Here is a 26,211-nt window from a genome sequence, read left to right as displayed (position 1 = left end):
AAGTAATGGGATTGGGTCTTGAGGCCAGCAGTCCCTTGAGGAAATCTTGTGTGGCTCTACCCTGTCTATGGGATTCCCCGAGGCCAAGAGGTGCTCCTCTTTGAGGCTGCTTTCGGCCCCCTGGTTCTTCCCCGAAGGCCACGTCCTAGGCCATTCCTTAGCTCTTTTTCTCTCGTTGTGTCTTTCAGTGAGAGGATCGGCCTGGGGTTTCCTCGTTGCCCAAGCGATCTGAGGTGAGTGTATGTCTTTGATCCTCCATATAGCCCCCGAAGATATTGGACTCTTGTATCAGCCTTCGGGCCATACATGGCTTTGACCCTCTTGCAGAAGTAGATGCGCAGAGATGGTTTCTTTCTCCTTGATTGTCAGCCATCCAGGATAAGGCGTCCGTCAGTCGAAAGCTCTGGTTTATACCCGGGGTGGATCTGAGTGTCAATGGAGGGCAGCTTTCTCGTCAGTGGCCCTCCGGGTAACATGCACGTCCATGTGTGCACAGGTTGAGGCCCAAACATAGAACTGAATGAAGGGATGATGAGTGCTGTGCTCTGCTTTGGAGTGTTGGGGGAACTTCCTCTAGGAAAGCAGGATGCCCATGGCATTGGGAGGGTGAGATGCAGGAAAGAAACTGTCCCTTGGGTGTCCCAGGTGACAGGCACCATTGAGGAATCAGATAGCTGAAGGCAGGCCTGTGAGGGCTGAGAGGCATTGACCATGTCAATTGAAGGAACTGCAGATGGTTGGTGATGTGAGTTGTTCCTGATGGGCCCCTTGACCAGTTTAGCTGCGCCCAGTCAGACCCCTGCATCCCGCTTGGACTTCTTCCTCTCTGGATCGACTGCCAGAAACGATGGCATCTGCAGGGGGAAAGCAACACCCTTGAATGTCCTTGCATAGCATTGATGGTCAGACTGCTTCGGAGTCGTGGTACCATCTCCCCGGGGAGACGTTGTTTGCCGTAAGTCGAGGAGTTGCTGTGTTTATCGGGATGCTGGAATATTTGCGTGGCCTGCTGTGGGATGTTGGGGTCATGGAAGGTGATTCTGAACGTGGAAAAAGTGGCTTAGTGGCCCTGGCTGAAGGTTCCCTTGCAAGGCTTCCACTGGCTTCCTGATAGGGAACACATATTATGGTCTGCAGCCATCTGTGTTCTCAGGGAGGAATTCCACGTCGCTTCTGGCATCTCTTGACTTGTACAAGTGGGCAACAGGCCAAACCCCATGTCCCATCTGTGACCCATTCTTTGCAAGTAGAAGGAATGAGCAGTAGGAAGGTGTCGATTTGGCAGCACACATCCTGGCTGTTTCTCCCGGACGAGAAGCCTGTGTGCAACCCTCCTCCTGAAGGGGGAATCAATGAAGGCTCTGAATTCCCTTTAGCTGGATTGAATTGTATTCCCTTTGTCATTCATGTATGTTTCTTTGTATGTATGTGTTTCTGTCCACTGAGGCCACTAGGTTTTTCTGCATGTATTTCTGTCTTTGTCTTTCTGGAAGGATTTCTGTATTTATAAATGGAGTCGTCATTGGATGCATTCAGGAGTAGCATGTATGAGCCACGGTAGCAGGAGTGATGGACTGGTTCGTATTGATGGCTGTCTTACTCCTCTCTACCCAGACGATGTCTGCAGATAAACATCCGTGTTTGGGTTTGTGCACCCGGGGCAATATCTGCCAACCTTTGTCCAGCACCTGGACAACAGAGAAAGTCAAGCCCATCTTTTTTCCTAGCTTTCAGGGACTGTCTCTGGTAAGCATGTTTCTGTGCAAGTGTAGAAGTGCCTTGGGGAGTGGCTCGGTTGGGTCAATAAGGAGAACTCACATGGTCTTGAAGAGAAATGATGACCTAAATATGCTCTTTAGGTTCATGCTGAGTCCCAATTCAGATGAGAATTTGCGGGCCAGATTTGGGGGTTTCTGATTTCCCTTCTGTTTTAATGGGATGGTGACTTGAAGCCCCAGTCCCTTCATGAAGTCATCTTTGTCTCTATCCTGGTTATGTGACTCCACTTGTCCATGTCTTTCTATTTTTTTAGGCTCTGTTTTATGATCCTTAGTTCCTCACTCAAGGCTACGTTCAAGGCAATTCTCTTTGCTTCTCTCCTTGTGTTTTTCATTATATCATTCTGGCTGTGGTCCCTTCATTGCCTTCATGATCCGAGGTGAGTGGATGTCTTTGATAACCAATACTTCTACAGCCATCATTGGACTCTAAGATCGGCATCCTTTAGGAAATACATAATTTTGTTCCTTTACCAACAATGCAAATATGAGGGTTTGATTTATTTGTGCTTCATTGTCAGCCATGCAGTGCCACATCTCTGGTACTCGAAAGTTTTGTGTTATACTTGAAATGAATTGGGGTGTAGACACATGGAAGCTTTGTCTTCATTGTCCTTTGTGTAAATGCACTTCTCTCTGTGCCTAGGCTGAGGCCCCAAAGAATAATATACTGTACAGATGATAGGTACTATGGCCTGCATTGCAGTGTCAGGAGAACTTTCTCTGGATAAGCCCATTGTCCATGGCATGTAGAGAGTGAGATGCAGGAAAGAAACTGTCCTATGGGTCTCAGGTGAAATATACTGTTTAAGATTCACATAGCTTCAGGCAAGCCTCTGAGGAGTGGAAGGGATTCACCATGTCTATTTGAGGAACTATGTGTTCTTGATGATGTCAGTCATTCTTTATGAATCCCTTGATCTGTTTAGCTTTGCCCTGTCGGGTCACTTGCATCCCATGTGAAGTTCTTCCTATCTGGCATGACTGCCTAAAACGATGGCATCCTCAGTAGTAGGAAAACACTCTTGAATGTCCTTTCATAGAGCAGATAGTGGGAATCATCTATCAGGTGATATCAGATATGGTATCATCTCCATTATTAAATTATGTTTGCTGGAAGTAGAGGAGTTGAGATGGATATATCAATGATGGAATATTATCACGTCTGTTTGTGGGATGATTGAGGACATAGAAGGTGACACTGAACAAGAGAAAGTGGCTTTCAGGTCCTAGATGAATTATCCCGTGCTAGGCTCGGCCTGCATGACTGATAGTGAGCACATTTTCATGACTGCAGAGATATTTGTTCATGGAAATGAAATCCATGTTACTTCATAGTGTCATTTTATGTGTATTCGTTAACACAGGCCTATCCCAATAGTCCCTCTTTGTTATCCATTGTTTGCAAAAACAAGAAATGAGCAGAAACTCTCAATTTGATAGGACCTATCTTGAGTGTTTTTCAGGTGAGTAGCTATATGCTATTCCTACCTCTGAATGGTGAATTGATGATGGTGTGCCTTCTGTTTAGATATGTTTATTCTGTTATTCATTTATTTATGTATGTATATATTTATATTATTGTGTATTTATGTATAAGTTAGTATTTGTGTATTTATATATGTTTGTTTTATGAATAGTCATTTGATGCTTTAAGGAGTATCACGTATGAGCCATAGTACTAGGACTTATGCACTAGGTCATTTTGAAAGCTGTCCTTTTCTTTATCCAGACAATATCCCCATTGAAAGATCCATATTTTGTTTGGTGCCCCGGGGCAATCTCTGTCAGCCTTTGTCCAGCAACTGGACTACAGAAAAGTTCATATCCATCTCTGTATCCTAATTTCTAGAAACCATCTCTGGTAAACATATTCAGGTACAAGTTTATAGATGTGTTCAGAGTGCCTTGGTTCAGTCAATGATGAGAACTCATATTGTCTTGAAGAGAGATGATGACCTAAAAATCATGCTCAAAAGCATTGCTCTGAGCTCCAGTGAAGTTGAGAATCTTGGGAAAGAATGTTGGGGATCCTTTTTTCCCTTCTAGAGAAATGAGCTTGGGTTTTGAAGCAACCAATTCCTTGCGAGAATCTCATATTGCTGTACCCTGTGTATAGGTTCCTCATGACCAAGACATTTGTTATCTTTTAGGTTTTATTTCACTGGGTCCATTTTGGGGCCTGTCCTTACCTCTTTTTCTCTCAATGTGTCTTTTAGTGAAACCTTTGGACATGGATTTCACCCTTGCCTGTATGATCAGATGGATGTGGATGTATTTGATTATAGTTAATAAGCTATAGAGAACATTGGATAATGGGGAAGGCCCACTTTAAAATAATAAATATGTTTGACTTCTTTTGAGAGCCTAAATACCAATAGATGGTTGATTTATCTTTCATGTCAGCACTATGGGATATAATTTCTGGAAATTGAAAGCTTCTCATTATACCTGTAATGTATCCAAGTGTAAATGGAGGAAATATTTCTTTCAGTTGCCTCCTAGGCAACATTAACATCCATCTGTGCACCAGTTGTAGCCAATAACTCTAATATACTGAAGGAATGACAAGTGCTTGAGTCTGCTTTGGGTATAGAAACAACTTTCTCTAGGGAAGAATCATGCCCACGGCTTCAAGGCGGTGAGCTGCAGGAATGAACCCCATTCATAGTCTTTGTTGAAAGACACTGTTGAGTATTTAGACAGCTAAATGACAGCTCCTGAGGATTTATAGGGCTTCACCATGTCATTTTAAGGAATTGTGGGCTGTTGGTGATGCCAATTCTCCCTAATTGGCCCTTTGATCATTTAGCTTTGCCAAACAAATCGAGCAACTTAATCTGTTTTTATGTTCTTCCTATTCAGATGTGACTGCCTTAAATGATGCCTTTCTCAAGGAGAAAAAACACTTTTTACTGAACTTTGTGTTAAGTATTTGAGATTTATTTTCTTCCATCGTTTCATCTCCACAATGTGATAATATTTGGTGAATTACATTGGTTGATATGCTCCTTTTCATTTTTGAAATTTTCATCGTTGTTTCTGGGATGTTTTTTGTACATAAATGGAAACTTTCAATTAATAGACATTGACTTTTTGTACCCAGCTTGAAATAGTTCGTAAATTTGTGAATGGTTGAGTCAAAGTCAGCACAATTTCAATTTTGCTCATATCTGTCTTTTAAAAATGATTTTCATATGACTTCACAATTTCAAACTATGCATGTTAACATCCCTTAGACCATGCCCAATGTCCTGTTACAGTCCCTTGGTTTGATAGACTCAATAAAGGTCTATTCAAGGGGCTGGCCCAGTGGCGCAAGAGGTTAAGTGTGCGCGCTCCAATGCGGTGGCCTAGGGTTCACCGGTTCGGATCCCAGGCGCGCACTGACTCACCGCTTGGCAAGCCGTGCTGTGGCAGAGTACCGTATAAAGTAGAGGAAGATGGGCACGGATGTTAACCCAGGGCCAGTCTTCCTCAGCAAAAAAGAGGAGGATTGGCATTGGATGTTAGCTCAGGGCTGGTCTTCCTCACAAAAAACAAAAATGTTTAAAAAAGAAATAAAGGTCTATTCAGGTCTAGTGATATCGTTTGACGCTTGATCCTGCTTGATGCACCCTGAGTATTTTTCCTCATAAGAAAATTGTATGCTCTGCCATTTTTGTTTTTGGTGAATATAAGGTGCACAGCCTTTGTTATGGCTCATTTTTGTTGAATGATCTTTATGATTCTTTGAGGAGTAGCATGTGTGAGGCACAAGCCCATGAGAAATGTAGTACTTCATTTTGACAGCCATCCTACTGTGTCTACCAGACAATGACTCCTCAAAAGAGCCTTATTTGGCCTGCTGACATTGAGTCAATTTTTGTCTGTCTGGTGTCCAGCACCTAGAACTCTTGTCCAGATCACACCCTGTTTCCATAATCTAATCTTGGTAAGCATATTCAGGTCCAAGTGCATTGGTGAGGTGAGAGAACCCTGGTGGATCAATGATGTGACCTAATATTGTCTTGAAGAGAGATGATTAACCAACAATTATGCTCGATAGGGTTATGTTAAGACCCATTCTCAAGTACAATCCTATGATAGGATGTTGGGGGTCCTATTTCCCTTGTAGAGCAATAGTATTTTGGAGTTGAGACAACAAAGTCCTTAAGGGAATTTTTTGTCTATGAACTTCTATGTGAACAATGCATACTCATAATTTATGCTTTGTGTAATGATCTATATTTCATAATAGTAGGGCTTTTCAAGATTTATTCTTTAGCTCTTTTTCTCTTTTAATCACTTTCAGTGAGACTTTTGGCCAAGGGTTACACCATTGCATTGATAATGAGAGATGAGTGGATTACTTTGATCTTAGAACCATGTCAAATAGAATATTCGACTACTAGTAATGAGTCCTGATCTAAGGCAATAGGTTTTTCTTATTTAGTGAACCTGGACACCAATATGGTTTTACTTCTGTGTGAATGTCCATCCTGTGGTATATGATCCTATCAAAACTGAAATCTTTCTGTTTTACCTGAAATTGTTCAGATTAGGAACTGAGGAAATTTTTTTTCTTAACTGGAACTCTGGCAACATCCTTCTCAGCCTGTACACACTACAAAACCAATATTTTGATATACTTAGGTTATCAAAACTGCTTGTGTTTACATTTGAGTCACAAAAGAACTTTCTATAACTGGAGGACCATGCCCATGGAGTAGACATTGTGAGATTAAAGAATTTGCCTGGTCCCTGGGTCTTATTTTGAATACATTGTTATGTTGCTGGTTATGTGAATTGCACCATATCAATATAATGAATTGTATGCCGTTGGTGATGCCAGTTTTTCCTGATTGGCCCTTTGCTCTGTTTAGCTTCTCCACATTGGGCCACTTGTGTCCCATTTTGAGTTTTTCTTATCCATAAGTGATTGCCCGAAAGAATGGCATCCTCATGAGGAAAAGGCCACTTTTGACTGAAATTTCATTGAAATGATGTTGAGAATTTTTCTGAACCATTCTTTCATCTCTACTATGTGATAATTTTTTCACCAAGATACAGGAGTAGACATATTCATTCTGACTATTGTATTTTTGCATCCCGATATGGTATCTTGCATTGTTTTCGTGATGGTTTTTTGTTTTTTGGTTTTTTTTATTGATGTTTTAATAGTTTATAACATTGTGAAATTTTGGGTTGTACATTTTTGTTTGTCCATCACCATATATATGTCTCCCTTCACCCCTTGTGCCCACCCCCTACCCCCATAGCCCCTGGTAACCACAATACAGTTTTCTCTGTCCATGTGTTGGTTTATATTCCACATATGAGTGAGATCATACAGTGTTTGTCTTTCTCTCTCTGGCTTATTTCACTTAACATAATACCCTTCAGGTCCATCCATGTTGTTGCAAATGGGACGATTTTGTCTTTTGTATGGCTGAGTAGTATTCCATTGTATATATATACCACATCTTCTTGATCCAGTCATCAGTCGAGGGACACTTAGGTTGCTTCCACTTCTTAGCTATAGTGAATAATGCTGCAATGAACATAGGGGTGCATAAGCCTCTTTGGATTGTTGATTTCAGGTTCGTTGGATAGATTCCCAGTAGTGGGATAGCTGGATCATAGGGCATCTCTATTTTTAATTCTTTGAGGAATCTCCATACCATTTTCCATAGAGGCTGCACCAGTTTGCATTCCCACCAGCTGTGTATGAGGGTTCCTGTTTCTCCACATCCTCTCCAACATTTGTTGTTTTTTGTCTTGGTGATTATAGCCATTCTAACGGGAGTGAGGTGATATCTTAGTGTTGTTTTGATTTGCATTTCCCTGATGATTAGTGATGTTGAACATCTTTTCATGTGCCTATTGGCCATCTGTATATCTTCTTTGGAGAAGCATCTGTTCATTTCCTCTACCCATTTTTTGATCTGGTTGTTTGTTTTTTTGTTATTCAGTTGTGTGAGTTCTATATATATTATGGAGATTAACCCCTTGTCAGATATATGTTTTGCAAATATTTTCTACCAGCTAGTGGTTGTCTGTTCATCTTATTCTGGTTTCATTTGCCTTGTAGAAGCTCTTTAATCTGATAAAGTCCCACTTGCTTATTTTTTCTTTAGTTTCCCTAGTCTGAGTAGGCATGTCATCCGAAAAGATTCCTTATGACCAATGTCAAATAGTGTGTTGCCTATATTTTCTTCTCTGAGTTTTATAGTTTCAGGTCTCACCTTCAGGTCTTTGATCCATTTTGAGTTAATTTTTGTGAGTGGTGATAGCAGATGGTCCACTTTCATTCTTTTGCATGTGGCTGTCCAGTTTTCCCAACACCATTTATTGAAGAGACTTTCCTTTCTCCATTGTATGTTCTTAGCTCCTTTGTCGAAAATTGGCAGTCCGTATATGTGCGGTTTCATTTCTGGGCTTTCAATTCTGTTCCATTGATCTCTGTGTCTGTTTTTGTACCAGTACCATGCTGTTTTGATTACTATTGCTTTGTAGTGTGTTTTGAAGTCAGGGATTGTGATGCCTCCAGCTTTGTTCTTTTCTCTTAGGATTGCTTTAGCTATTTGGGGTCTTTTGTTGCCCCATATGAATTTTAGTATTCTTTTTTCTATTTCTGTGAAGAATGTCCTTGGGATTCTAATTGGGATTGCATTGAATCTGTAGACTGCTTTAGGTAATATAGACATTTTAACTATGTTTATTCTTCTAATCCATATCCATGGGATGTCTTTCCATTTCTTTATGTCATCATTGATTTCTTTCAATAATGTCTTGTAGTTTTCATTGTATAGGTCTTCCACCTCCTTGGTAAGATTTATTCCTACATATTTTATTCTTTTTGATGCAATTGTAAATGTTATTATCTTTTTGAGCTCTCTTTCTGTTAGTTCGTTATTGGCACACAGAAATGCAACTGATTTTTGTAGATTGATTTTGCACTCTGTGACTTTGCTGTAGTTGATTATTTCTAATAGTTTTACAGTGGATTCTTTAGGGTTTTCTATATATTAAATCATTCATCTGCAAATAGTGAGAGTTTCACTTCTTCATTGCCTATTTGGATTCCTTTTATTCCTTTTTCTTGCCTAATTGCTCTGGCCAAAACCTCCAGTACTATGTTGAATAAGAGTGGTGAGAGTGGGCAGCCCTGCCTCATTCCTATTCTCAGAGGAATGGATTTCAGTCTTTCCCCGTTGAGTATGATGTTGGCTGTGGGTTTGTCATAAATAGCCTTTATTATGTTGAGGTACTTTCCTTCTATACCCATTTTGTTGAGTGTTTTTATCGTAAATGGATGTTCTATCTTGTCAAATGCCTTCTCTGCGTCTTTTGAGATGACCATGTGGTTTTTATTCTTTGTTTTGTTGATGTGGTGTATCACGTTGATTGATTTGCAGGTGTTGAACTATCCCTGTGTCCCTGGTATAAATCCTACTTGATCATGGTGTATGATCTTTTTAATGTATTGCTGTATTCGGTTTGCCAATATTTTTTTGAGGATTTTTGCATCTATGTTCATCAGTGATATTGGCCTGTAATTTTCCTTCTTTTATTGTCTTGGTCTGGCTTTGGTATCAGGGTGATGTTGACCTCATAGAATGAGTTAGGAAGTGTTCCATCTTCCTCTATTTTTTGGAATAATTTGAGAAGGATGGGTATTAAATCTTCTTTGAATGTTTGCCAAAATTCACCAGAGAAGCCATCTAGTCCTGGACTTTTATTTTTTGGGAGGTTTTTCATTACTATTTCAATCTCTTTACTTGTGATTGGTCTATTCAGATTCTCCATTTCTTCTTGGTTCAGTTTTGGAAGTTTGTATGAGTCTAGGAATTTATCCATTACTTCTAGATTGTCCAATTTGTTGGCATATAATTTCTCATAGTATTCTCTTATAATCCTTTGTATTTCCGTGGTATCTGTTGTAATTTCTCCTCTTTCATTTCTAATTTTATTTACTTGAGCCTTTTCTCTTTTTTTCTTAGTAAATCTGGCTAAGGGTTTGTCAATTTTGTTTATTTTCTCAAAGAACCAACTCTTTGTTTCATTAATCCTTTCTGCTGTATTTTTTCATCTCAATTTCATTTATTTCTATTCAATTTTCATTATTTCTCTCCTTCTGCTGACTTCGGGCTTTGTTTGTTCTTATTTTTCTAGTTCTGTTAGATATAATTTAAGGTTGCTTATTTGGGCTTTTTCTTGTTTGTTAAAGTGGGCTTGTATCGCTATGAGTTTCCCTCTCAGGACCGCTTTTGCTGCATCCCATATGATTTGGTATGGCATATTTTCATTTTCTTTTGTTTCCAGATAGTTTTGGATTTCTCCTTTCATTTCATCAATGATCCATTGGTGGTTCAGTAGCATGTTGTTTAATCTCCGCGTTTTTGTCATTTGTCACTTTCCCAGGTTTTTTTTCGTGGTTCATTTCCAGTTTCATAGCATTATTGTCTGAAAAGATGCTTGTTATGATTTCAATCTTCTTAAATTTATTGAGGCTAGCTTTGTTTCCCAACATATGGTCTATCCTTGAGAATGTTCCTTGCATGCTTGGGAAGAATATGTAGTCAGCTGTTTTTGGATGGAGTGCTTGTATATGTCTACTAGATCCATCTCATCCAGGTTTTCATTTAAGTCTACTATTTCTTTATTGACTTTTTGTCTGGATGATCTATCCATTGATGTAAGTGGGGTATTAAGATCCCCTACTATTATTGTGTTGTTGTTAATGTCTTCTTTTAGGTTTGTTAATAGTAGCTTTATGTACATTGGTGCTCCTATGTTGGGTGCATATAAATTTATAAGTGATATGTCTTCTTGGTGGAGTGTCCCTTTTATTATTATATATTTCCCTTCTTTGTCTCTCTTAACCTGTTTTATCTTGAAGTCTACTTTGTCTGATATGAGTGTGGCAACACCTGCTTTTTTTTTGTTTGCCATTAGCTTGGAGTATTGTCTTCCATCCTTTCACTCTGAGCCTGTGCTTGTCTTTAGAGCTGAGATGTGTTTCCTGGAGGCAGCATATTGTTGTGTCTTGCTTTTTAATACATCCTGCCACTCTGTATCTTTTTTTTTTTTTTTTTTGTGAGGAGGACCAGCCCTGAGCTAACATCCAATGCCAATCCTCCTCTTTTTGCTGAGGAAGACTGGCCCTGGGCTAACATCCATGCCCATCTTCCTCTACTTTATATGGGACGCCGCCACAGCATGGCTTAACAAGCGGTGCGTCGGTGCGCACCCGGGATCCGAACCGGCGAACCCCGGGCCGCCGCAGCAGAACGTGCGCACTTAACCGCTTGCGCCACCGGGCTGGCCCCGCCACTCTGTATCTTTTGATTGGAGAGTTCAATCCATTTACTTTTAGGGAAATTATTGATATATGAGGGCTTAATGTTGCTGTTTTGTCATTTATTTTCCAGTTCTTTTGCATTTCCTTTGTTTCTTGTCTCATTTGTTTCGGACTGCCAATTCAGTTTGGTTGTTCTGTCTTATGACTCTTCTAGTTTTCTCTTTGTTTATCATATGTGATTTTGTTTTGATTATTTGTTTAGTGGTTACATTGAGGTTTGTATAAAAAATCTTGTGTATGAGATAGTCCATTATCTGATGGCCTCTTGTTTCCTTATACTAAATCAATTCAATCTCTTTCCTCTTCCCCTTCTAAGTCGTTCTTGTTATACCTTATTCTATCTTGTGTTGTGGGTGTGTGTTTACAGTGATGAGCTTATATTTATTTTTAGTGAATTCCTTCCTTTGATCTTTGATTTTGGTATTTAACTGGTTGCTAACCTATTCTGGTAAAGATCTACTATTTTTCTGATTTTGTCTACCTATTTTTCTCCTTGCTCCAAGCTTTGTATTGCCTTTCTCTTCTTTTTTTCAGCCCTGAGGGCCTTCTTGAGTATCTCTTGTAGTGGGGGTCTCGTGGCCATGAACTCCCTTAGCTTTTGTTTATCTGGGAAAGTTACTATTTCTCCACCATATTTGAAGGATATTTTTGCTGGATAGAGTATTCTTGGGTGAAAGTTTTTCTCTTTCAGTATTTTGAATATATCATTCCAGTCTCTCCTAGCCTGTAAAGTTTCTGTTGAGAAATCCGCTGAAAGCCTGATGGGAGTTCCTTTGTACGTTATTTTTTTGTTTTTGTCTAGCTGCCCTTAATATTTTTTCTTTGTCATTGTCTTTAGCCAACCTTACCACTGTATGTTGTGGAGTGGGCCTTTGCCTGTTGACATATTTAGGCGACCTGTTGGCTTCACTTACTGGTATTTCCTGCTCCTTCCCCAGATTTGGGAAGTTCTCAGCCATTATTTCATTGAATAGGTTCTCTGTTCCTCTTTCCCTCTCTTCTCCCTCAGGAATACTTATAATTCTTATGTTACATTTCCTAATAGAATCAGATATTTCCCAGAGACTTTCTTCATTTCTTTTTAGTCTTAGTTCTCTCTCCTCTTCCATCTGGAGCATATCTGTATTCCTATCTTCTATAATGCTAATTCATTCCTCCATATTGTCAGCTCTGTTCTTTAAAGATTCCAGACTCTCCTTTATCTCCTCCATTGTGTTCTTCATCTCCGTACGTACTGATTGGTTTTTCTTTATGATTTCAATGTCTTTTGTGAAGAAACTCCTAATCTCATTGAATTTTTTGTCTGTGTTATCTCGTATTTCATAGAATTTTTTTTATGATAGCTATTTTGAAATCTCTGTCATTTAGGTTATGGATTTCTGTGTCTTCAGGGTTGGTTTCTGGGTGCTTGTCATTTTCCTTCTGTTCTGGTGATTTCATGTACCTTTGCATTGTGGTTCCTGTATTTGCTTTGTTTTTCCTCATCCTGGAAATATCTGGTTGCAATTTCCACGTGCTGCCACTGTGTGGGGATTAAGGGCTGTGTAATCTGAGGCCCCTGCGCTCTGCCCCGGCTGCTCGCTGCAACCGGCCAACCACTTGGTCTGGTCTGGTCAGCTGAGCTACAGTGTCCGTCATGCGGGGGGGGGGGGGTGGCTCTTTCTTTTGCCTGCTGGGTCCCTGGTGTGGGGGGCTTCTCACTCACCCCTCGTTATCTGCTCTCCTGGGGTGCTCAGATGTTGATGGTACCCCTGTAGCAGTTCTAAGTCCTCTGTGTGGGAGTTTCCCACTGGCTGAGAGAGCCTGAAGAGCTATGGTTTCCCTGCAGAGGGCCACCCCTCCCACCTCTCTGGGAGCTGCATGGACCCAGATCGTTGATCTGATGGGGAGGGAAAGGGGTTATCCTTACCTCTCCCTACTTCCTCCTGGGGCCCCAGCACGTTTCACTCTCAGACGTGCAGCAGTGTGGATCTTTCCGATCAACCTTTTTGCTGTCTAGCAGTCCGTTGTTGGTCTGTGACTGTTCCTTTTGTTGTATCTTATGGGGGAAGAGTTTACGGGAAAGCTCACTCTGCCATGACAGTGACGTCACCTTATGATGGTTTTTGAACAGTTTTACCCTTAAGTATCCTGAAAACTAATATGGAGTTTACTTCTCAATGAGTGGCTATACTACAGAATATGAGCCTACAATGAAATCACTTTGTTTTGTCTGAAACTAAGGTCATAAATTGAAGAAATTTTTCCCTAACTGGTTCAGGGAAACATTCATCTCTGTCTATATATGTGTCAAGGCCATACTTCTAATATATCATAACAGATTACAACCTTTTGTACCCCATTTGGTCATCAAATAACTTTTTATAACTGAAGGACCATGTTGATATAGTTGAGATAATGAGATTCAGTAATTTGTCCCACACATGACACAATTTTGATAACATTGTTGAATAATCAGATAACTGAATTGCACCACCTGATATCATGTTGCTTCACTAATTCAATATAATGAAGTGTATAGTCTGGATGATGCCAGACATTCTTTATTGGCCATTTGATTTCTCTAGATTACCAAATCAAACAACGGTGGTTCCATTATGAGTTCTTCTTTTTCATGAGTGATTGATGTAAAGGATGACATTCTTATGAAGAGAAGGTCAATTTGACTGTAATTCCATAAGAATGCTATTGATGATTTTTCTGATTCTTGGTTTTATCTCCACCATTGATAATCTTAGCCCTGAGCACAAGAGTAGACATATTTATCCCAATTATCATATTTTTGTTTTGCTGTTTTTGTGATAACTGTGGGACATGGATGAGGACTGTTAACATAAAGACAATGGCTTATCAGCCACAGCCTGAAAACTCTCATACATGGGTTGAAAGCTTGAAGGAAAGCACAATTCCAATTATTCTGTTATCTGTTTTCTAGAAAATAAGTTTCATATAGCTTCATAGGGTCATTTTATCCAAGTTGAAATGCAATGGACAATGTCAAATGTTGCTGATATGGCTCCTTGATCAAATATATCAGGAATGAGCCATAAGATACTATTGTTTTAGCATGACACCTCCTGATTGGTTTTCCAAAGTCAATAAACTTGTGTGCTTTGTCTACCTTTTGTTTAGTGAATTAATGGCACACAGCCTCTGTAATGGATCATTTTTGCAGAAATGATCATATTGGTCCATTAAGAAGAAGCATGCATGAGCCACATGCCCAATGGAAATGCAGTACTTTATTTTGGCACCTGTCATATTCTTGTTCACTCAAATAATGACTCCAGAGGAAGTCACTCCAGGCTCCTGTTTAGCGTGCTACCCCTGGGACAATCTATATCAGCCATTATGACCAAACTCCTAATCACCTTGGCCTCATAACTTCCTGTATCCATCTTTGTTAAGCATAGTTAGGTCCAAATGTATGTATGCTTGGGGAATCACATGTGTTGCATCAGTTATGAGACCTCACGTTGTATTGAAGAGATCTGAATACCTAAAAATCATGCTCAAGGGGATTACACTGAGGCCCAGCCTAGGTTTACAATCCTGGGACAGAGTTTTGATGTCCCTTGTTTTTCTTTTACAGGTATTGTATTTTGTGTTGATCGATTTGTGATTTATAACTTTATCTATACTTTTAAAACTGAACAATAACTCTCATCTTTTTCAGCTTTTTCAGTGGTCAATAAGTTCTAATAATTTGACACTTTGGGGGTTCATCTCAGGTCTTTTTCTCTCATTGTTTCTTTTAGTAAGATGTGTGACAAGATATCCATCATAAAATTGATGAGATGTAAATGTCAGTCTTAGTCACAAATATCTTCCAAGTAGATCTTCCGGCTTATGAAGATTTACCCTAAGGTGATTAGATTTACCCATTTGGGTAATCTGAATATCCATATGAGGTTTTCTACTCAATGTGTGACTGAACTACTTGACTTGATACCATGACAAAATCTTTATTTTTATCTGAATTGAGTGTTATTAACAGCGAAGGAATTTTTTATTCTTTGGTATTCAGTCCAATGTAAGGTATTTATTTGGATATGTGAATGGATAGACCAATTTTCCTTTATTGTTACTATAGGATTCTAATGATGTTAGGTTGCTTTGAGGTCACTGATGTAAATTCCATCACTGAAGGACCCTGACAATGGATAAGACAATGTTAGATTCAGTAATTTGCTTTTCCATGAATGTTAAAATTGAATCCACTGATGAGAAAACTATCTGAATTTCAGCTCCCACGTATCTTGTGAGTTCTTTATTTTCAGTATAATAAAAGCATGACTGATGCCAGTTATTGATTGGACTTTGAAATAACTAGGTTCACCAAATCAGACTACAAGTGTCCTGTTATGAATTCTTCTCATGAGTGACCAAAGCGCTTGATGTCATCCTCATTTTAAAAACATCACATTTTACTGTAATTTCCTTAAATAATTTTGAGACATTTTCTGAGTCATAGTTCTTGTCTCTATAGTGTGTTGTTCTTTAGTGTAAATATAGGAGTAGATATATTCACCCCTGTTATTATATTTTCTCTTTGCTCTTGTTTTTTCATATTTGTGGGGCATTGATGAGAACTCAGAACATATATGCAATGTCACATCACGCATTTGTTTGCGGTTCCTATATATGGGTTGTACAAGACACATGAGAATGAATGCTCTTGGACTTCTCTTTTCCAGTATGGCATGGAAAGTGCTTGGAAATTGTCACCCCCATTGACACAACAAGGAAAAATCTGAATAGATTGAAAATCAATAATGTCTCTGGAATTCATTAGATAATTGAAGACACAGAAAAATCACTACCACAAAAATTACAAGGATTGTCTGTCAGATCAAGAGAATCACAACTTATTCCAACATTAGCCAAGACTAAAACTTCCACTGGAACTAGTATCAAGGTGGGAAAACTTATAGTGTAATTAACAATTACAGTTGCTGGAGGCTCACTCTGAACAGGTTAAGAGTTAAAAACTTCTGTGGGGCCCTCTCTTAGCAGAAGCCCCATGCTTGTGTGAGTTTTATCTCCAGGAGCCCTACCAGGTTCTCACAGTGAATATTGTAGAAAAATCCCCTACTGCTTCTGTCAGATGAAGGGCCAAGGTAGCCATTTTGAAATATGTCCAGAGCATTCTCTTTTTCTTAATAAGGACTGATCTCATAGGAAATTATTTAACCAGAGCCTAACTTGTGTTTTACCAGAATCAATTGACCTGGGAGAAAAATACCCAACTCCAGCCTGCTATAGCCTACTCCATGAGGAAAAGAAAATGCCCAATCCAATCCACTCTAGTCTTCAATGTAGAAGAAGGGAAATACTCAACTCTAGCAACCCCCAGCCTTCCTGTCTTACTGAAGGTAAGCTCACAGCCTACTAGTATGGTCTCATTAACAGACTAATGCCTAGTCATAGGACTGTAGAATGCTTCCCCTACTCTCATACCTTACTACAACAGCAATAGGACTCCCTTTTAATAACAGGGGAATACAATGGAAATAATGTACATCTCAGACCTTAAGAAATCACAGAAGGACTTCCATGAGCTGGATCATGGAGTGAGCCTCTCTGTTGTTTTTATTTGAGACCTAGAAACTAGGATGTGTTTGCACAGTTTGTATGCAAAGGGCAATGACTTCTGCTTTCACTATTCTTCTTGACAAATTTCAACATTGTGTTGGTTTTCTTTCAGCTGCAGATAATGGCCCTGTCTTTAGGAAACAATCTGCAAAGACTCTTAGTTTCCATTTTTAGGGCTGCAAAGTTCCCATAAAAGTTAAAGGATTCCTGCCTGACCCTAAAAAGTCACAATGAATAATTTCCCACCTCTCAGATATGTGTTGTGAACGTAACATATTTTTCTATTATATAAGCAATATAAGTTCACTGTATAACTTTGGAAAATGAGAAAAAACACAAAGAAAACAAAACTCATTCATATTATCTGTATGTATCTGTATATGAATATTTTAACATTATCAGTATCTGTATCTAACCTGCTTTTTAAATATATGAATAAGACATGGATATTTTCTCCTGTCATTTATGTAGATCTTCTCCTACAGAACTGTTTATGGTAGATGGCATCCTTTCATGTGGATGTATCATGATTTATTAAACTTTTACTTTATCATTGAAAGGAAAAAGAAGTTTCAAAGACAAAAAAGACAAGAACAAGGACACCAAAAGAAATTTTAGCTGTGACACTTATAGCTACAGTAAATAGTAAACACAGCCTAACCTCTAGCCAAATAAACATAAAACCTCACAATAAAGGCCTATTTACCTCAGTTCCTTTTACGCAATATATCTTGTCTAGCCCTCATCACAAAATTACAAGGCATACTTAAAAGAAAAAAAAAAACACAGCTTAAAGCAGCGAATGAAGCATCAGAATCAGGTTTACGTAAGGCAGAATTGATAGAATTATCAGACCAGAAATTTAAAACAATTATGATTAATATTTTGAGGGCTCTAATGGAAAAGTGAATGACATGAAAGAATAGATGAGTAATGTAGGCAGCTATATTATCCTTTAAAGTGAAGGAGAAATACTTTCTCAGACAAACAAAAATTGAGAAAATTTGTTGCCAGTAGTCCAACCTTACAATAAATGTAAAAGGAAATTATTCAAATAGGAGGAAAATTATATCAGTCAGAAAATCAAATCTACATAAAGAAAAAAAAGCATTGGAGAAGGAATAAATGAAGTTAAAATAGGATATATTGTTTTTATTATTCTTAATTGATCTGACCGATAACAGTTTGTTCAAAATAACAATAACAACAATGTACTTGGTGATTGTAGCTAATGAATAGTGAAATAAATGAAAGCAACATTATAAGGCATAAGAGAAAGGAAATACTCTGTTATAAAGTACTTAAATAAACCACAAGGTGGCATAGTGTTTTTTGAAAGAGGACTTGATTAGTTGTAAAAGTATACTCTAAACTCAAGCACAATCACTAAAAAAAGACTTTAATAAGAAATATAGGGCCAGCCCCGTGGCTTAGTGGTTAAGTGCGTGCGCTCCGGTGCTGGCGGCCCGGGTTCGGATCCCGGGCGCGCACCGACGTACCGCTTCTCCGGCCATGCTGAGGCCGTGTCCCACATACAGCAACTAGAAGGATGTGCAGCTATGACATACAACTATCTGCTGGGGCTTTGGGGGAAAAAATAAAAAAAAAATAAAGAAAAAGAAATATAATTGACATGATAAAAGAGAATAAAAAAGGCAATCATATAAAATGCTCAGTTAAAACAGAGAGGGCAGAAAAAGAGTAGAAGACCAAAAAAAAAACAAGAGCAACAAACAGAAAACAATAATAAATATGGTAGATATTAATCCAACTATATCAATAACCTTTAACTTTAAACACCAAGTAAAGGAGACTAAGTGAATAAAAACAAGACCCAGTTGTATGTTGTCTATGAGAGATTCACTTTATATAAGACACAGATTAACAGTAAAGCAATGGAGAAATATATACTATGCTAACAGGAATCAAAAGAAAGTTAAAGTAACTATATTAATTTCATACAAAGCAGACTTCAGAGCAAAGAATATTATTAGAGATCAAAAGAGGTATTATATAATGATAAAGGGATCAATTCTCCAAGAAGATATAATGATCCTTAATGTGTATGCGCCTAACAACTGAGCATCAAAGTACATGAGGCAAATACTGATAGAACTTCGCACAGAAATAGATGTATCTATTATTATAGTTGGAGCCTTCAGCACCAATATATCAATTGACAGATCCAGCAAGCATAAAATCAGTAACAATATAGTTGAAATGAACAGGACTATCAATCAACTGAATCTAAATGACATCTATAGAATACTTCATCCACCAACAACTGAATGCATATCCTTCTCAAGGTCACATGGAGTGTTCACCAAGATAGATAATATTCTGTGCTAAAAAACACACATTAATAAATTTAGAAGAATGGAAACCACACAAAGTATGTTCTCAGATAACAATGAAATGAAACTAAAAATCAGTAAGAGAAAAATAACTAGAAAAGACCAAGGTACTTGGAGATTAAACAACACATTCCTAAATAACACAAAGTCATAGAATAAATCTCAAGAGAAATTTTGAAAATATTTCAAACTAAGTGAAAATGAAAATACAACTCATCATCTGGGCCGGCCCCATGGCTTGGCGGTTAAGGGCGTGCGCTCGGCTGCTGGCAACCCGGGTTCGGATCCCGGGAGCCCACCGGCGCACCGCTTCTCCGGCCGTGCTGGGGCCGTGTCCCACATGCAGCAACTGGAAGGATGTGCAGCTATGACATACGACTGTCTGCTGGGGCTTTGGGGGGAAAAATAAATAAATAAAATCTTTAAAAAAAAAAATACAACTCATCAAAAATTTTAGGATGCAGCAAAAGGAGTGCCTAGAGATAAATTTGTAACACTGAATGCCTATATTAAAAGTAAGAAAGACCCAAGTCAATGATCTAACTTCTATATTGAGACACCAGAAAAAGAAGGGCCAATTAAATCCACAGTGCACAGAATAAAAGAAATAATAAAATATGAATACAATTCCAAGTTGCCTGATATCTTATTTCTAGAACGTGAATTTCACGTGGCTTCCAAGGTTTTATTACATCAGAATTAATAGGCAAGAGACCATGTGATTGTTACTAATATGGTTTTCTTGATTGTATAGACAAGGGATAATCAATGAGATAATTTCATTTCTGCATGACACCACCTGACTGGTTCTCCAAAGTCAAGAAACCTATATATATTGGCCTCCTTGTGTTTGGTGAATCAGTAGTCTACAGCCTATGTAACAAATTAGGTTGATTTTGGAGTACTGACTCCAAAGAAAATCACGCATGAGCCAAACAACCATGAGAAGTGTAGTTTTCCTTTTTGACACCTGTCCTATTCCTGTCCACATAGGTAATAACAGAAGAAGAGCACCATTTGGTCTACTGCACCTGGGGCAATTTACGCCAGCCAGGTGTCCAGCATTGAATATGCAGGAACTATAATTCACCTTAGAACCCATTAATCCACCTCTGGTAAGCATATTCAACTCCAAGAGTCTATATGAATGGGGAGTGCCATGTATTAGGTCAATCATGAGAATTTATATTATCTTTAACAGAGATGATGACATAAAAATCAGGCTCAATAAGATTATGTGGAGGCCCAACATGCGTGACAAATCTGGAACTAGAAGTCTGGAATCCTTATTTCCTTCTAGGTGAATAATTTTTGGGCTTGAGACAATGACACCATTGTGGGAAACTTGCTTGACCAGCTCTGTCTGTGTGCTTCTAGGTGAACAACAAATTATCATCCTTTAAGCATTGTTTTAGTTATTTATAATTTCTAATAGCATGGAATATTTGGGACTCATTCCTTGAATCATTTTCTGTCATTGTGTCTTTCAGTAAGACATGCTGCAAGAGATATACCATTCCTTTAATAAGGGTGGAGTGGCTGCCTTGGTCACAGATACATTCAAAACAGACCGTTGGACTAGTGATGATGATTCACCCTTATGCCTATTAGCTTTACTCATTGAGGGAACCTGAATATCAATATGGGTTTTCCTCTCAATGAGGGACTGATCTACTTGATGTGATGCCATCAAAAAATTTTGCTTTCTACCTGAATTTGATATGATTGAAAGTTGGGGAAATTTTTTATTCATTTTTTGGTTCACTAGATTCATAGTACCCAGTCCGATGTACACTATTCATTTGAGTACATGTACACAACAAGACTGATTTTTCTATAATATTATTTAGGGGTCATAATAGTATGGGCAGTTTTTGGCTCCCTGGAGAACTTTCCATAACTAAAGGACCATCCCAGTGGAGACAGAAATGTGACAGTTAGTAATTTGCTTTGCTCATTAACTTGAAATTGAATAAATTGTTAAGCAAACTGATATCTGAATTATAAATCCCAAATATAATGTGACTACATTATTTTCAATATAAAGAAAGTGTATGAATACTGCCAATTCTTCCTGATAGGGCCTTTGAGATGAATAGGTGTACCAAATCAGGCAACATGTGTCCCATTATGCATTCTGCTTCCGAATGATTGACTGGCCTACTTTATGGCATCCCCATGAGAAAAACATCTTTTTACTGAAATTTTGTTGAAATCGTGTTGAGACATTTTCTGAGTTATGGTTACTCTCTCTATGATGTGATATTATTTTGGTCTAAATGTAGGAGTAGACATATTCACCCTTATTGTAATATTTTCATGTTGTTCTGTCTTTGTGATGTTTATGAGACATTTATGAGGACTCACGACAGGAAGACTAGACATTTGGCCACAAGTTTGAAATACCTGTTTGTGCATTTCTCAAGCTAATGAATGCAATGCATACAAATTCCATGTGCCTTGATATCTGATTTCTACATCCTTAGATTCATGTGGCTTCAAGAGGGCCAGTGCTTTATGAGCGTTCATATACAAAAAACCATGCCAATTGTTACTGGTATGGCTTTCTTGAATATATAGACAAGAAAAGATTAATGGGACACTTGTTTCTTCATGAAACCACTGGATTGTTTCTCCAAAGTCAAGTGATCTGTATGTTTTGACCTTATTAAGTTTTGTAAATCAATGGGCTAAAGTCTATGTAATGGGTCTTTTTTTGAATATCAACAGTTTTGCTCATTTAATGGAAAGTAGACATGATCCATGCACACTGGAAAGGTGTGGTTCTCCTTTTGACACCTGTTCTACCTCTGTCCTCTCAGATAACGATATTGAAGAATGTTATTTGGCTTGCTGTGACAGGGGCACACAGGCATCCTGTAATAAATATGCCCTACTCCAATTCACCCTAGCACCAGAGCTCCAGAAAGCCTTCATTGGTAAGTTAATCAGGTCCAAGTGCATGTATACATGGGGAGTGCCATGGCTTCAGTCAGGGTTGAGGCCTTGAAGAGAAATGATGACAAAAATCATGCTCGATAAAATTACACTGAGGCTCACCTTGGATGACAATCCTGGGATAGATAATAGTGACTCCTTATTTTCTTTATAGGGGAATTTTTTTTGAACTTGAGATATGAAACCTCATGGGTAACTTGTTTGCTAAACTTTTTTTATGTACCAATAAATAAACAAAAAATTCTCATTCTTTAAGCTTTGTTTCAGTGATCTGTAATTTCTAATAGTATAGCATATTCATGTCTCATTCCTTGGCTCTTTTTCTCTCATTATGTGTTTCAGTAAGACTTGCTCCCAAGAGATGCATTCCATTATAAAACATCAATAGTTTATTTTGCTGATACACATATTATATAGAGAGCATATTATATATAGATACACATATTATATAGAGAGAAACCCATGGTTTCAGGTATTCACCGGGGGTCTTGGAACATATGCCCCCCAGATAAAGGAGAACTACCATATTATAAAGGAAGATATATGCGATGTATGATGCTAGTTGTTACTGTTATGAGTCCTTGCATATTTACCCAAGGGATGATGATGAGAAACTTCATTTATTCAGGGAAATAATTTTTTGCCAGGTTATCAAAAGACACGAACCTATATTCTTGGTCCTTGCTGTATGTGGTGAATCAATGACCCACAGCTTAAGCAATGGGTCATTTTTTTTTTCAGTTATTTTATTGAGGTCATAATGGTTTATAATATTGTATAATTTCAGGAGTACATTATTATATATCAGTTTCTGTACAGAATGCATCGTGCTTACCACCAATAGTATAGTTTTTATCCATTACCATATATGTGTGCCCCTTTACCCCTTTTGCATACACCCCAACCCACTTGCCCTCTGGTAACCACTAATTGGTTCTCTTTATCCATGCATCTGTTTATCTTCCACATGAGTGAAATCAGGCAGTGTTTATCTTTATCTGTCTGGATTATTTCACTTAACATAATACCCTCAAGGTCCATCCATGTTGTTGCAAATGGGATGATTTTGTCTTTTTTACGGCTGAGTAGTATTCCATTCTCTCTCTCTCTCTCTCTCTCTATATATATACATATACACACACACACACACACACACACACACACACACACACACACACACCACATCTTCTTTATTGACTCATCAGTTGATGGGCACTTAGGTTGCTTCCATGTCTTGGCTATTGGGAATAGTGCTACAAGGAACATAGGGGTGCATAAATCTCTTTGAATTGTTGATTTCAAGTGCTTTTGATCAATACCCAGTAGTGGGATAGCTGGATCATATGGTATTTCTATTTTTAATTTTTTGAGAAATCTCCATACTATTTTCCATAGTGGCTGCACCAGTTTGCATTCCCATCGTCAGTGTATGAGGGTTCCCTTTTCTCCACATCGTCTCGAACACTTGTTAGTCTTTGTCTTGTTAGTTATAGCCATTTCTGACAGGTGTAAGGTGTTATCTCATTGTAGTTTTTATTTGTGTTTACCTAATAATTAATGATGTTGAACATCTTTTCATGTGCCTGTTGGCCATCTGTATATGTTCTTTGGAGAAGTATCTGTTCCTAACCTCTGCCCATTTTTTGATCAGGTTGTTTGTTTTATTGTTGTTGAGCCGTATGAGATCTTTATATATCCTGGAAATTAACCCATTGTTGGATATATGATTTGCAAATATTTCCTGCCAGTTGGTGGGTTGTTTTTTCATTTTGTTCATGGTTTCCTTTGTCTTACAGAAGCTTTTTATTTTTTTATTCTCTTTTTTTGTGAGGAAGATTAGCCCTGACCTAACATCCCAAGCCAATCCTCCTCTTTTTGCTGAGGAAGATTGGCCCTGGGCTAACATCTGTGCCCATCTTCCTCTACTTTATATGGGATGCCGCCACAGTATGGCTTGACAAGTGGTGCATCGGTCTGCGCCCGGGATCCGAAACTGCGAACCCCGTGTTGACAAAGTGGAGTGTGCTAACTGAACCACTACACCACCGGGCTGGTCCCCAGAAGCTTTTTAGTCTGATGTAGTTGGATTTGTTTATTTTTTATTTTATTTCCCTTGCATGGATAGACATGGTATTCGAAAAGATGCTGCTAAGACCGATGTCAAAGAGTATACGGTCAAAGAGTATTTCTTCTAACAGTTTTATGGTTTCAGGTCTTACATTCAAGTCTTTCATCCATTTTGAGTTAATTTTTGTGTCTGGTGTAAGATAATGGTCTACTTTCATTCTTTTGCATGTGGCTGTCCAGTTTTACCAATACCATTTATTGAAGAGACTTTCCTTTCTCCATTCCTTGGCTCCTTTGTCAAAGATTAGCTATCCATAGAGATGTGGTTTTTTTCTGGGCTTTTAATTCTGTTCCATTGATCTGTGTGTCTGTTTTTGTGCCAGTACCGCACTGTTTTTATTACTATAGCTCTGTAGTATGTTTTGAACTCAGGGATTGTGATGCCTCAAGCTTTGTTCTCTTTTCTCAGGATTCCTTTGTCTAGTTGGGGTCTTTTGTTGTTCCATATAAATTTTAGGATTCTTTGTTCTATTTCCATGAAGAATGTCTTTGGGATTCTGACTGGAATTGCATTGAATCTGTAGATTGCTTTAGGTAAGATGGACATTTTATTTATGTTTATTCTTTCAATCCATGAGATGGAATATCTTTCTATTTCTTTATGTCATCCTCAATTTCTTTCAATAATGTCTTATACTTTTCAGTGTATAGATCTTTCACGTCCTTGGTTAAATTTATTCCTAGATATTTTATTCTTTTTGTTGCGATTGTAAATAGGATTGTATTCTTGACTTCTCTTTCTGCTAGTTCATTATTAGTGTATAGAAAAGCAACTGATTTTTGTAAGTTGATTTTATGCCCTGCAACTTTGCGGTAGTTGATTATTTGTAACAGTTTTCTGGTGGATTCTTTAGAGTTTTCTATATATGGAGTCATGTTGTCCACAAACAGCAAGAGTTTCGCTTCTTCATTTCCAATTTTGATACTTTTTATTTCTTTTTCTTACCTAATTGCTCTGGGCAAAACCTCCAGTACTATGTTGAATAGAAGTGGTGAGAGTGGACACCCTTGTCTTGTTCCTCGCTCAGAAGACTGGCTTTCAGGTTTTCACCACTAAGTATGGTGTTGGCTGAGGGTTTGTCATATATAGCCTTTATTATGTTGAGGTACTTTCCTTCTATACCCATTTTATTCAGAGTTTTTATCATAAATGGATGCAGTATCTTGTCAAATGCTTTCTCTGCATCTATTGAGATGATTGTGTGATTTTTATTCCTCATTTTGTTAATGTGGTATATCACATTGATTGAATTGCAGATGTTGAACCGTCCCTGCATCCCTGGTATAAATCCCACTTGATAATGGTGAATGATCCTTTTAATGTATTGCTGTATTTGATTTGCCAATATTTTGTTGAGGATTTTTGCATCTATGTTCATCAGTGATATTGGCCTGTAACTTTCCTTCTTTGTATTGTCTTTGTCTGGTTTTGGTATCAGGGTGATGTTGGCCTCATCGAATGAGTTAGGAAGTGTTCCATCCTCTTCAATTTTTGGAATAGTTTGAGAAGGATAGGTATTAAATCTTCTTTGAATGTTTGGTAGAATTCTCCAGAGAAGACATCTGGTCCTGGACTTTTGTTTTTTGGGAATTTTTTTTTAATTTATTTATTTATTTTGAGGAAGATCAGCCCTGAGCTAACATCCATGCCAATCCTCTTCTTTTTGCTGAGGAAGACCAACCCTAAGCTAACATCTATTGCCAATCCTCCTCCTTTTTTTTTTTCCCCCATTTTTCTCCTCAAAGGCCCAGTAGATAGTTGTATGTCATAGTTGCACATCCTTCTAGTTGCTGTATGTGGGACACCGCCTCAGCATGGCCGGACAAGTGGTGCATGGGTGTACGCCCAGGATCCGAACCCGGGTCGCCAGTAGCGGAGCATGCGCATTTAACCACTAAGCCACGGGGCTGGACCGGGGAAATTTTTTATTATTGTTTCAATCTCTTTATTGTGATTGGTCTATTCCGATTCTCTATTTCTTCTTGATTCCATTTCCAGAGGTTGTATGAGTCTTAAGAATTTATCTCTTTCTTCTAGGTTTTCCAATTTGTT

General features: G+C 38.3%; 1 long non-coding RNA gene and 6 other non-coding genes across 8 annotated transcripts; all 7 read left to right on the top strand.

Moving 5' to 3' along the window:
* Positions 1-198: 198 nt before the first annotated feature.
* Positions 199-21,940, top strand: LOC131406355 (uncharacterized). 2 transcript variants are annotated; one of them, XR_009220102.1, is made up of 5 exons: positions 199-233; positions 15,822-16,042; positions 16,344-16,499; positions 20,067-20,188; positions 21,896-21,940. It is a non-coding gene; the product is annotated as an uncharacterized LOC131406355 (long non-coding RNA). The 2 variants fall into 2 exon arrangements; XR_009220101.1 differs by lacking the exon at positions 21,896-21,940 and adding an exon at positions 20,275-20,330.
* On the top strand, positions 1,798-1,875 carry LOC131406545 (small nucleolar RNA SNORD115). Its single transcript, XR_009220186.1, has one exon. It is a non-coding gene; the product is annotated as a small nucleolar RNA SNORD115 (small nucleolar RNA).
* Positions 3,693-3,772, top strand: LOC131406544 (small nucleolar RNA SNORD115). The gene has a single exon (XR_009220185.1). It is a non-coding gene; the product is annotated as a small nucleolar RNA SNORD115 (small nucleolar RNA).
* Positions 5,762-5,842, top strand: LOC131406547 (small nucleolar RNA SNORD115). Its single transcript, XR_009220188.1, has one exon. It is a non-coding gene; the product is annotated as a small nucleolar RNA SNORD115 (small nucleolar RNA).
* On the top strand, positions 14,579-14,659 carry LOC131406550 (small nucleolar RNA SNORD115). The gene has a single exon (XR_009220190.1). It is a non-coding gene; the product is annotated as a small nucleolar RNA SNORD115 (small nucleolar RNA).
* LOC131406543 (small nucleolar RNA SNORD115) lies at positions 20,240-20,320 on the top strand. The gene has a single exon (XR_009220184.1). It is a non-coding gene; the product is annotated as a small nucleolar RNA SNORD115 (small nucleolar RNA).
* Positions 21,941-22,062: 122 nt separating the features above from the next.
* LOC131406552 (small nucleolar RNA SNORD115) lies at positions 22,063-22,131 on the top strand. The gene has a single exon (XR_009220192.1). It is a non-coding gene; the product is annotated as a small nucleolar RNA SNORD115 (small nucleolar RNA).
* Positions 22,132-26,211: the final 4,080 nt, after the last annotated feature.

This window comes from Diceros bicornis, chromosome 5 (genome assembly GCF_020826845.1).
Source record: "Diceros bicornis minor isolate mBicDic1 chromosome 5, mDicBic1.mat.cur, whole genome shotgun sequence".
In the NCBI taxonomy this organism is placed as follows: Eukaryota; Metazoa; Chordata; class Mammalia; order Perissodactyla; family Rhinocerotidae; genus Diceros; species Diceros bicornis.
Note: the sequence above shows the minus strand (reverse complement) of the source record. Positions and strands in the feature narration are given on the sequence as shown.